Source organism: Triturus cristatus, chromosome 3_2 (assembly GCF_964204655.1).
Source record: "Triturus cristatus chromosome 3_2, aTriCri1.1, whole genome shotgun sequence".
NCBI classification, from domain to species: domain Eukaryota; kingdom Metazoa; phylum Chordata; class Amphibia; order Caudata; family Salamandridae; genus Triturus; species Triturus cristatus.
This window is the reverse complement of record NC_140584.1, coordinates 351,189,195-351,201,824: the sequence shown is the minus strand read 5'-3', so window position 1 is coordinate 351,201,824 and position 12,630 is coordinate 351,189,195.

The following is a 12,630-nucleotide window of genomic DNA, read 5'->3' as shown; positions in this document are numbered from 1 at the left end:
GTAGACCGAAGGTAACCTACTTAGGTCACCTTCTGTCTATTGAGGGCCGTGCACTCACACCAGATCGCATTCAAGCTATTTTAGACACACCAGTGCCCCTTACTCAGAAAGATGTCCGTGCATTCATTGGTCTTACTTCTTTTTGTAGGCAATAGATATTCGGGTTTTCACACACTGTTAAACCCTTGCTAGCACTTTTGACTAAAGCTACTCCATGCCCCTCCCATGGACAGATGAATGTGAGACTGCTTTCTGACAGTTACGACAAGCTCTTTGTTCAGCACCAGTGTTAGGTACTCCAGATTATACGAAGCCTTTTACACTCTATGTACATGAGAAAGATGGATGCGCATTGTCAGTTTTAGTGCAGACACACGGTGACAAACAGCGTCCCTGTGCATATTTTTCAGCAGTACTTGATCCTGTTGCTCGTGCGTTACCTGGATGCTTCCGTTCAGTTGCAGCAACAGCTGTGTCAATACATCAGAGTGAAGGGATAGTTTTGTCACATAAGCTGTTGGTGCTAGTACCCCATGCGGTTGATGCCCTTTTAAATCAGACGAAGACGCAGCATTTAACTAGTGCTCGTCTGACAGGATACGAATTGACATTGTTGGCCCCTCACATTACACTAAAGAGATGTGCGATACTAAACCCAGCCACTTTGTTGCCATACCCGGTGACTCAGTCTCAGTCACAGGAGTCTCATGATTGTATATTCCTTACTGAGGAACAGACAAAGGGTTGTGTCGATTTGCAAGACACGCCCCTTTCAAGTGTTGATGGGGAACTGAGGTAATTCAGTTTCCGATCCCGTTCGTATTTAGCCACCATTTTGTGTCTTTTTCCATTTCGTGTTGCCCTCACTCAGGCGGCACGGTGAATGAAGTGTTGTTTTCCCTCATCCTACTGCAACGTGTCAAATAACCTCCTGCCTCTGTTTATAGCTGGTGTGAGGGTCCGGCCGACTCCACTAATCCTCGTCTGGTCTGACTGATCCCTGTTTCAACTATCTGTTGGTTCGCACCATTCTTTCCTGACTTTATCTTATCCTCTGGCCTTCGCTATTCTTTACTCGTATTCTCTCATTTCACAACTGTCCTCTGGGGCATACAAATGTGTCCTGCCACCTGCAAGTCGACTTATAAACACTACCACTGATTAACTTGTGGGGAAGGGTGACAAACACAGTTGGGAGAGAGGCTTATTTGAGTTACTTAATATCTTGTTTTCACATTCTTCTCATTGGTTAACCCTGTATGCATTGGGAGTGTTCTTTGTGAATATGTGTGTTATAAAAGATTGTGCGCCACGAAGTAAAGTGGCAGTCTCCTAAGAACATACCGAGTGTACTTCTGGGACAACTGTACTTAGCTGCAACTAATAAACCCTATCTTCTACGCCTAACGGAGTGTCCCGTGTCTCTGTTCGACAAAGCAGGTGAACTCAGGAGATTAAGGCGTACCCTGCGCCGCCAGGCCCCTAAGGTCTTGGTTCTTCAGAACTATGGGTTGATGGGTCCTGTTTGAAGTTACCAGATGGTACAACGTCAGCTGCATATGCAATTACAACACTTCAGACGGTAGTTGAGACAGCTCGTATTCCACAGAAGTCAGCTCAGGCAGCTGAGCTAATAGCTTTAACACGAGCATGTGAACTTAGTACTGACTTATCTGTGAACATTTATACAGATAGCCGCTATGCTTTCGGAGTGGCTCATGATTTTGGGCTACTCTGGAAGGAGAGGGGCTTTCTTACATCCCACGGGATGCAAATAATGCATGGAGAATTAGTACATAATCTCTTGACTGCTTTAACATACACGAAGAGAATAGCAATTGTTAAATGTAGCGCACATGAGAACATAATTGATAAGATAGGACAAGGCAATGCTTTTGTAGACCAAACAACCCGTGAAACTGCCATGCAGCGAAGCACCACGTCTATGTACGTAGTGAAGTCACAGGCTGAACGTTGGCATGATACCAGACAGGAAGTGCTAGATATGCAGAGATCTGCTTCTGCAGATGAAATTGAGCAATGGTCTAAGGAGGGAACATTGGACGATGAGGGCTGTTGGAGGAATAAAGAGATGAGCAAGTGGAGACTGCCTACAGCCTATTTACAACCTATGATTCATATGGCACATGGGCCGGCACATGTTGGAGCCTCCTCGATCACAAAATTGCTCACGCAAGTTTGGGAGCATCCAGAAATTGCCGGCACAGCTAAAAAGATGGTGCAGTCTTGTCTGATTTGTCTTCAGCATAATCCTGGTAAAGAGACACAAACTCCTACAGGAGGGTTTGCTACGCCAACCGCACCTTTTGAAGTTTTGCAAATGGATTACATCCAGCTTGAGTGCTGTAATAACTTAAAGTATGTTTTGGTAGTGGTATGTGCCTTCAGTAAATGGATAGAGGCATACCCTACGAAGGACAATACAGCTCTCACTACAGCAAAGGTACTTTTGAAGGAATTCTTCCCTAGATTTGGTGTCTGTAAGCTTTTATGGAGTGATAACGGACCCCATTTTGTTGGCCAAGTTGTCGACTATGTCCTGAAGGGATTAGGAATTAAGCACAAGTTCCACACTGCTTTCCATCCACAATCAGCAGGGCTAGTGGAAAGGTATAACGCCACACTTAAATTGAAACTGGCGAAAATACTGGCTTCCACATCCTTGAATTGGCCAGATGCATTACCTTTGGCACTGTTGTCCATTAGATCAGTACCACATTCGCGATCTGGTCTTACACCATATGAGGTGGTGTTTGGAAGGCCTATGAATATTTGGGGAATTCCTAAACCACGCCCCATACATGATGTACCATGTGTGTTGATGAGTGACTACCTATCACAATTGACTGACAATTTGGTTTCTATTCATCAACAGACTCGAGAAGCTCTTCCTGATAGGTCTGCAGGTGAAGGCCATGGACTTCGACCTGGAGACCAGGTGATGATCCGATCATTCCAGAGGTCGAGCAGCTTGGAACCAAGGTGGCGCGGCCCAGAGCAGGTGCTCCTTTCATCGAGAACTGCGGTCCGAGTGACGAACAGGAGGAACTGGGTGCACTCCACCCATTGCAAGAAAGTGCCGTCTACCTTGGTGGATCCTGCTGCCTTAATCGACCATCGGGACATCCTGGATACAGAGAAAGGCCAAGCCATATCACCTGACGAACTTGAGGGAGTCTTCCCGGACCACAGGATTCCTGGAGTATCCCAATACCAACTGAGACAACGGAAAGAGCCCGCATCGTCGAAATAGACTGGTTGAGCAACCGCCCAGGGTTAGTGAAACGGAATGCCGATGTGGCAAGGGGGGAGGATCAGTCTTGTATAGTGTAGCGACACCAGTCTTGACCCTCGGTGAAGAAACCAACGGCTGCCCAGGGATAAAAGCTCCAACGATTGTTTTCAACGACAAGCTGATCATGCCCACAATTAAATCAACTGTTGCTAAGAGAAAGATCATTTGTGCTATAGGGTTTGTTGTTGCTATGGTGGCTGTAGCAGTAATAACCTGGTTCGTTGAGAAAGTGGCTCCTGCTCGAGAGCTTTTGATCGCCACTACTCCAGTATCAGTTAACACCACTACTTTACGCTTCCCTACCATGAGCAGAAGCATCGACAATCTTATTTAAATAATACCTTTATCCAGATGTTGCATCATACTCATAATGCCACAAATATTACCAACTGTTGGGTGTGTGGGATGATACCTGCACATCAAAAGATGGTAATGGTTCTTGTCAAGCTTGGTATGCGCTTTTGTTTCCATCTGGAAGACGCACAGTAGGCGGGCTTCTTTTTCGCCTTAATAAAGTATGCTACCAAGATAAAGATGGTTATCCTCAAGCCAAAGGGACCAAATGGGAATGGGAAGAGTATCAACCGGACAATATTTCAACACCATATGTCTTCACAAATATGAGAACTTTTACCAGTAATGAACAATTTGTGATTTCTGTTACTAGAGCTAAAGCAGATCTATGTGTAAACAGTATTGGGAGAATTCCAGTGGGGAAAAGCGAATGTACTGTAATTCTGACTATTGAAGGTATAAATATTAGCAGTTTTATAGCCTCACATAATACCTATTTTGTCTGTGGTAGCCACGGATATTATCAACTACCTGCTGGGTGGTCAGGTGTGTGCTATGTGTCCTTTCTATTGCCCCCTGTGTTTCTGGCACCTGCATCATATCACCGGGACCTTAAATTATTTAACGATATCTCTAGAAATAGATACAAGAGGACAATAAGTACTGACGAAGTAGACCAAACTGATACCACTCTGCAACAATATGTCGATTTTAATTTAGGTTTGTTCTTCTTTGTGGGTGCTGCATTAAACAGTAGGAAAGTAAGACGATTAACTAGAGTTGTGGAAGCTGTTACCAATCAGACAGCTATGGCACTTGGGAACATTACGGAGGAGCTGCAAATTGCAAGGATTGTAGCTCTCCAGAACCGAATGGTTCTAGATGTGGTTCTGGCTGATCGAGGTGGTGCATGTCGCATCATTGGAAGCAGCTGTTGCGTATTCATACCGGATCACTCACCTTCAGTATACGACGCAATATCAAAACTGCATAAGATTGCTGCAGAAATTCATCCAGAGACTGGTACTTGGACTTTTGCTGGATGGTTTTGGACTCTTGTTTCTGCTTAGGGCTGGAAGCTACTGACTATCCTGTGTGTAATGATTACGATACTTTTTACATGCTGTGTATGTATCCAATGTGGTCCAATGCTTTTCTCCATTTGCATCTCTGCCTGTATACCTGACAAAAGGAATGTTGCAGAAACAGAAGCCCAACAAATGTTGAATAAAGAGGTGGCCGAAATAATGCTAATAGATGTACGGGATGCATATTTAGATTACCCCAGAGGAACAGATGTCTTCAGCTAATGCTAAAAGGGTCGTCTGTTGTAAATTGGCAGTGATTGGCTTAGCATTAGCGGAATCCATCTTATATTTAGAGGCTATCTTGTCCATTTTGCGGAATCCATTTTGTATTTCTGATAGCCATTTTGTTTGCCATGTGCTCACCATGTGCTTTGTCCTCCCTCGGTGTTGACTGCTCTTGTAATCTGCCTAGAAACGAACTATATTTAGCATCTTCCACCTTTGCACATGCCCAGTGAGTTTTCAACTGTCCTTGCAGCTGTTAGTAGTATGTAACTGTCAGGATGTGTTTACTAGCATTGCCAAACTGTTAACTCCTCCTACTTGTCGACTGTGTATTTCTATATGACCTTATATGTACATAAAATCTTCTGCTGTACTTGTACTGCCCTCTTTCAAGCCCCTGTGTGGGTATAAAAGGACCATGCTCCTTCTGTTTGGTGTGCTACTTCATTCAATACCGAAGGGTGCTGTGTGAATGTAGTTCCACCTCATGAGGTTTATTAAACTTTGTTTTTTCTATTCCAGTTTCTGTGCCAACTTCTTCCTAATGGTCTGAGGACTCTGTGCAGAGAAGGGCGAACCCCTTGCACTGGTAGGCCTAGCTGAGGTCCACTTCTACAAATGTGTTTTAATATATTTGTGCAATATTTCAGGGTATTTGAAAATAGGTTTCAAGGTGTAGGGATTGGCACAAAGGGGTGTGGAATTTAATGAAATATCTACTTGTTCATGGGGCAGGTTGCTTCTTAAATATACTTGTCCTGTAACAAAATACACTTGTCCCTTTTGTGGCATGTAATGCAGCGACAAATTATGGCAGCATTGTCATTATATAAGAGCTCGGAAATAGCCTCTCTGATCACGTTAGGGCTCCTTCCGTAGTAGGTTTTGAATACTAACAATTACCTTATGCTGCCACGTTTCCGCAGATCAACATACTGGGGCTGAAGGTAATGGTAAGCAATAGTTCTGGCTCACACAAAAAAAAAAGTGGCTGGAGGAAATGTGAACTTGCAATGGCTCAGATTTTCGCTTGAGCAATATAGTACACCTGCATATTTGCTCATGCTTAAATACAGTTCACAAATATCTTCTAGGAGTACTATTTCTTGGCCTACTTATGTAGTATTGTGAATTTACAACAGTTGTATATCTGCACTTAATACAAGGACATGGGTGCACTTTATTTCATGATTTAGCCCCTTATTAGGTCTGGCATTAACAACGACCTTTTATGTTTAGTAAAATGTTGTCTCTCCCTCCCTCTTTTTGCTAGCTTCACTGTGAGTGACTTCATTCTGTTCTTTCACAAGGAGCATATCCACACACAGTTGTTTTATCCAGTGCCAGGAACTACTGTGCAATGTGTGATTTTTGAGACCACAACAATTTCTGCTTTTGCCAATGTTTGTTATAATGGTGAGGGCCCAGCAGCTCCCACACCAATGAGATTTCACAAAAATATTGCCAAAACAAGTTGTGCATTGACAGAGCCAAAAGGCTGACCAACAATTTCATTGTTTATTTTTGTGTTGCAAAGAAATGGTACCTACCTTATTCCAGTAGTTTAGCGAAATGTTTTGCATTTTTTTTGTGTGAACGTTTTTATTTTGAAGGCAAAGAATTATCAGTCTCGCTTTCAAGCTTCTGCAAATATTTGCATCTAATTGGAGAGCATTCTGAGACCAGTATACCTAGCCTCACATTGCTAAATATTGAGAAAGTGTGTACACATTTTCATACTCCAACCACTATCAGTAGTGCAGTCTGAGCTTACAACATTTACTTAGAGCGCTCACCCTAATAATGAAGCCTTTGCATCAATGAACAATAGATGCAGGTTTGAACAGCATTAGCACATGGACACAGATATTGTCATTTGGGCAGACTGTGCCTTTCCCTGATCCATAGTGTGGGTCTGTAGACTGACAGCCAAGGGGTTTGTGCTGTAGGGGTTGGGCCTACTTGTCCCAAGGACGAAATATGCATGAAGGCTTGTTGCCCTTGACCTCAAACGGATATGTCCTGGGAGTGGGGCTATGGGAATTCCACATCCCTGGGCACAGTTTAACACCTATGAGTGTTTTTGATTACTAAAGGTGTTACTGTGACAGAGATTTTCATCTGTGTTTGCTGTTGGGTCAAGCTATAGTACAATGTTTTAATTCCTCTTTTGCTTTTGGAGATAATGAATTTCGTTTTAAAGTCTTGTATAAGGATGCCAATATAACGTTTGGGTTCTTTTCTTCATTTGGAGTTCCCTCCTTACCTCAGCTGGACAACACATGCAGCATGCACCATTAATAGCTCAACTATTGCAAGGCCTGTTGCTTCCAGTTTAAATTGTAGAGTGTGCTGCACACACCTCCCCAAAGGACTGTGTATCAATTGGTAAAGAATTTATTGATGCAGATGTACAAAAAAAAGAATAGCATTAACTGATTGTGAGTACACAATGGTTCAAATTGCTTCTACTACACATGATATCATGATATAAAGATAAAGGATGATGATATGTACTATGACACTAGGTATATTATTGAAGGGGCTGGGTGGAAGAAAAGGAAGAAGGGAACAGGGGAGGATGTATACAAACAGAAAAGGGATATGAATAGGCCCAAATGGAAAGAAATGTTTACCAACGATAATGCTTGCTCCCATGGCCCGTCTTTTTTTCATGGTTCATCACTTGTACGACGTGATAGGAAGACCAGACTGCTTTTCTAAAGTTGTATTTCCACTGCCTCAGGCCACTTCATTTCCCCACATGAAATGGACTTCATCAACATACCCCTTACTAAAACTACAAGTACGTGTTGGTTATTGTGTGCATGATCAGTAAATGGACTAAGGCATGCCAATTCAAGAACAGCAATCCACAAACTATTGCCAAATGCCTCCTGAAAGAGTTCATACTGCGCTTTTGATAACCTCTGCATTTGGATTCTGAAAATGGACCGGCGTTCATCTCACATGTGATTGAGGGGTTGTACAAGGGGCAAGGAGCCACACAGAAACTATATGTGTTCCACAGAAACTACCAAGTGGGAATCGTATCCCAAGCTCATCCTGAAGGGTTGCACGTGCTACACAGAAGAGAAAGGACGAGTGTGTAAGCGGGCCACAAGGATACTTCACTTAAAGAACGTCTGGAAACATCGACGCCCCAACCCCTCAGTCTACAAGTTGTGACATCGAGACATCTTTACCTTTTCTTCACTTTGTTTTCTTCATGTCGAATGTGCCTAAGTAATAGAAGTGCTTGCAAACCTCTCAAATTACTTGAAGACAGGCACCAAAGGTTACTTTTTCTGTTTACAGGTATCATCTATGAGGCTCTACATTATTATTCAGCAGACTTTTTTTGAACATAGTACAGACGCAGCAGAAGATAAGACATTCTTCCAACTAGTCACACTAGCCACACGTACCAACGATTGGAACAATGCCTCAAGACTTGCTCAAGACTTTCACAACAATTCGAGAAAATGATCATGGGTGCTACTAGCAGCATTGACCCCTATTGCTGCTATTATAATGACTTTTGTACCACATTGAATAAATTGCCATTGATAAAGACGGGACAGGGGGACAGTTGACAGAGCAGGATGTTATGTTTGCACACACCGGCATACCGACACAGAAAACAGCATGTGTTATAATGTCAATGTCATACCTGTCTCTAAATACGTGGGCAGTGTCCTAATGTACAATTTGCTCTTCAATAAACACACTGAGTATGTAGCAGTTGCACCTCCTGAGAAATGCATAATTAGCAAAGGGAGAACAAGGATAGAACAGGGAATGTGAATAACTTTGCACTTATAGAAGCTGTAGAAGTAACAATAGGACTACACTAAATGCAGCCTGTTACCATAACCAAATACCTCAAAGACCTGAAATGTATGCTTTAAGTATTTTGTTCAAAAATGAACAAGAGGAGGGAATGAGAGAGGGTCGATTTTATATCATAGGGTGCCCCAGGCCCGTTCTGTCCACACCTGAGGTATGAGACCCTTGTCCTTGCCCTGCCAGCCTAATTTGTAGGCCGTGTTAAATTGACCGGAGGGTCCTGTGTTACTATATAACAAATACCCTGGGACATCCTTACCACTCAGCCAGCATAAAACCCCTGTGTAGGCCCTTCTGTTCAATATGTAGGCCTCTTTGTTAAATTGACCATAGTTCTGCCATTTTCCTGTATAACAGGCTGAAGGCAGGTCTGATCCAAATCATATCTAGCTCCTCTTTCTGTGAGGCCTCCTGCTCCAAACTATAGAGCCCCCACCCTACCCGTGTGCCAAGTTCACTGGCGCAAAGTTCAACATCCCTCTGTTCTTACGACATGCAGCAGACTGCATCCTGGGCCAGTACATACTTTTAGGGAAGTTGCCACCGCAGATGTGTCAAGCTAAGGAACACAGGACGTGAAGATTTTATATATATATATATATATATATATATATATATATATATATATATATATATATATATATATATATATATATATATATATACAGAATCCCTTTACAATACACGTTTTTCTGCTTGGCCATCCAATTTACGGCAAGCGCCTTGCCTGAGATATGAACTTTCACCTAGCTCACATACCACAGTTACTGGAAAGGGCGTCACCATGTATGGTAAAATATTAGAACCATACCGTAAGTCACGAGGTAGACTATATTTTGTATTTTTATGCCTTTGTCTTGCAGTTTTTATGAAGTTGCACCTTCTCAATAAACTGCCAATATTCTTTGCTTCAAATTCCATGGCTCACATGTCTGTTTCCTTCATTTTTAGAGCGAGCGTTCCCAGACACCCCGGCTCAAATTAAGGTGCCCCTTTTGTCCCTAGCTCACTCCCTCGCTCACTCCGTGAAGGCTCCAAGAGCTCTGTGCTCAGCCCCCTGCCCTCTTGACCCTTAAATAAAGCTCCCTCCAACAACCTTGCAAGGCGGCATAGTCAGGAACGCTGACTTCCAGGACCGGCATCCAGATGAGGCTTCCTCTGAAATTACCACTGGAAACTTTTCCCCGGGGCCACTTGGCTCCAGAAGTTACTCCTCTCCTGGCGAGAAGGCTGATGAAAAGACTTCTCAGAAGAAAAGGAAACCTCCTTGTGCCGCTGTTGCCTCCGAAAGGAAATGGAATGCTTCCGCTCCTTAAACACCTTATGCAATTTCTCCTCAAGTCCTTTACCAAAAAGCCGAGGACCAGTAAAAGGCAGCCTCAAAGCCATGGAACCCTGAGCAGCATCCGTGTTCCAAACGTTCAGCAGCAAATTATGCGTGGACGCAATGGAAGCACTACAGGAAAAAGCTGATGCTCTAACAGACTCCAACAACTCAGGACACTGCCCACCGTCCTGGATCGTGGAGAACAAAGTTTTGAAGTCGAACAAAAAAGACTGCGCCACATAAGCACCATATACCCCTTAACGAATGGCTAGATGGGACCCCGCTTAAGCCTTCTTCAGAGAGGAATCAATCTTCTTATCTTCACCATCCTTCAGGATCTTATCCTCAGCCATGGATGGACACCCCACCAGACTGGCCACAATAGAGTCAACACAAACTGACCCCAGAATAGTATCCTCCATGTCTCTCAAGGGGTAAAGTTAAGACATGAAGCGAGGCATCATGATGTGATCGGGGTTCTTCCATTCCTTGAAAAGAACATCCATCACAAATGGATGAATGGGCAAGGTTTTTTAGGCAACTTCCAAAATTGGAGCTAAACCATGTCCTTTGACGTGCTGGTGATCTCCGCTTCTGGAAAACCCATATTGTCATTCACATGGGAAACAAGATCTGGTAACATAGCCTTAGATATATATTTCCCCTTAAGGTCCACAGCACCCAAGGAGGACTCATTAGAAGACTCCGAACTTGAAATGTCTGAGTAGAGGTCGTGCCCCCCTCCAGAGCTAACACTAGCCGGCATCTTTACGTGATTCATAGCTTCATAGACAAGATCTCCAAAATTAACTTCTCATCCAGTTGTCATCACCCCCTTTACTCTTCTTCAAGAAAGGGGCTGAATCATGAGTCCCCCCAGAGGAGGAGGAAGAAGAAAGTGGAGAGCAAAGTCTGCACTTAGACGAATGCTTCCCCATACTGCCTCACAGAGACACACGACAACAGAACCAGCCTGGAGTGCAGTAATAAATATATGGGAACCATAAGCAGACAAAACGGCTTCCAACCAGACACTCCTGTGCGCGTACAGCAAACACCAATAAAATTAGCTGAAAACATCGCCTGGAGCTACCACATAATGCTTCATTCTTCCCAAGCAGCCCGCCCATAAGACAGGCATTGATCCAAGCAGCCGCCGCAGGGCACGCCCAAGCGGCAGACGGCAGAGGGAGAGGCTCCAGGCAGAAAGAATGGTGCCTCTGGCATCGAACTAACAGGAGAAAACCTGAGACTCACCCCGCCAGACCACAATTGCCTTGGTATTGGCTTATATCGTCCAACTGCGCTGCACACCGAGGTGGCTCAAGCAGCGACTAGTAATTCGCAACGCGGCCCACTCCTAGTACCGCAGGGCCGCAAAGGCAAAAGACCCTAGCAGGAGCTGAGACAGAGGTGGGCCAACCAGCAACAACAGGCAATGTGGCCCCAACCAGCATGAAATGGCGGTAATAAGGAAAAACGCTGACCGGGAGCAGAACCAAGCCCAGCAAGCAGGGCTCCCGGCAGCGAAGCATACTCGCGGTTCCAGAAGACCAACCAAGTGTCCCAACCACCAGGAGCTCCCAAGACGGTCCCCAGGCACTCCTAGAGCCCAGCAGGAGAGGTCCGGAAACTACACACTGAAGTAGGTAAAAGCCCAGCAGTTACCCCAGCCTCCCCCGTCCGTATCCACCGACAGGAAACAAAACAGGAAGTGCTTTGCTCTGGTATTATAGCCCCTGGCAGGAGGGTGGGTGGAGTTAGCAAGCGTTTCCTGTCAGTGAATATTACCTCATGTTTTATGACTGGGTCGAGTATGAGGGACATAAAGGTAATGTCTGTCACTGTGCTGTTTGAGATTGATAGTTGTGTCCAGTTGGGAAGGTGTTGTTATCGGTTTTGACTGTATGTATGTATGTATAACCTTTAATAGCAAATTGCATATTTTATAATGCAAATGACAATCCGCGACAGTATTTAAAGTAGGCGGAGTTAAATTATGCTAATTATGTGGGTTGAGCGGAGCTTTGGGGCAGTGGGTGTGGTAAACTTTCAAGTAAGTAATTGTTAACAGTGCTGCATAGTGTCCCTAGAATTGTTTCTCAAATGTTAGCAACTATGGTATGATTCATTGTCTCTGTGTAATGTGTCTGTGATGTTAAGTGTTGTTACACCCTGTACTTTTTAGGTCTCGCGCCAAGCGATGCAGTGCGTAGCACTGCTCACGCAGCGAGAGACCTCTTGTTTCAAAACGTACCTAGAAATCGCACACGCTTGATCCCCACGATTGGCTTGTGCGTGTGTGTTTTTCAGAAAGAGAGCACACAATAGGCCAATGGTGGGCGCATTGCTCCGCCCATGGCTTATTGGTGTCTATTACGCGCATTGCTGATGTGTTCTCAATTATCATGCATAGACACGGGTGCGATAATTAAAACCACATGGCTTTTGTGGCGCGCACGCGCACCACTCGTTCTCTCTTAGGTAGAATAGGGATCTATGAGGTAAGACTGCTCTCTCTGAGGCTGGGT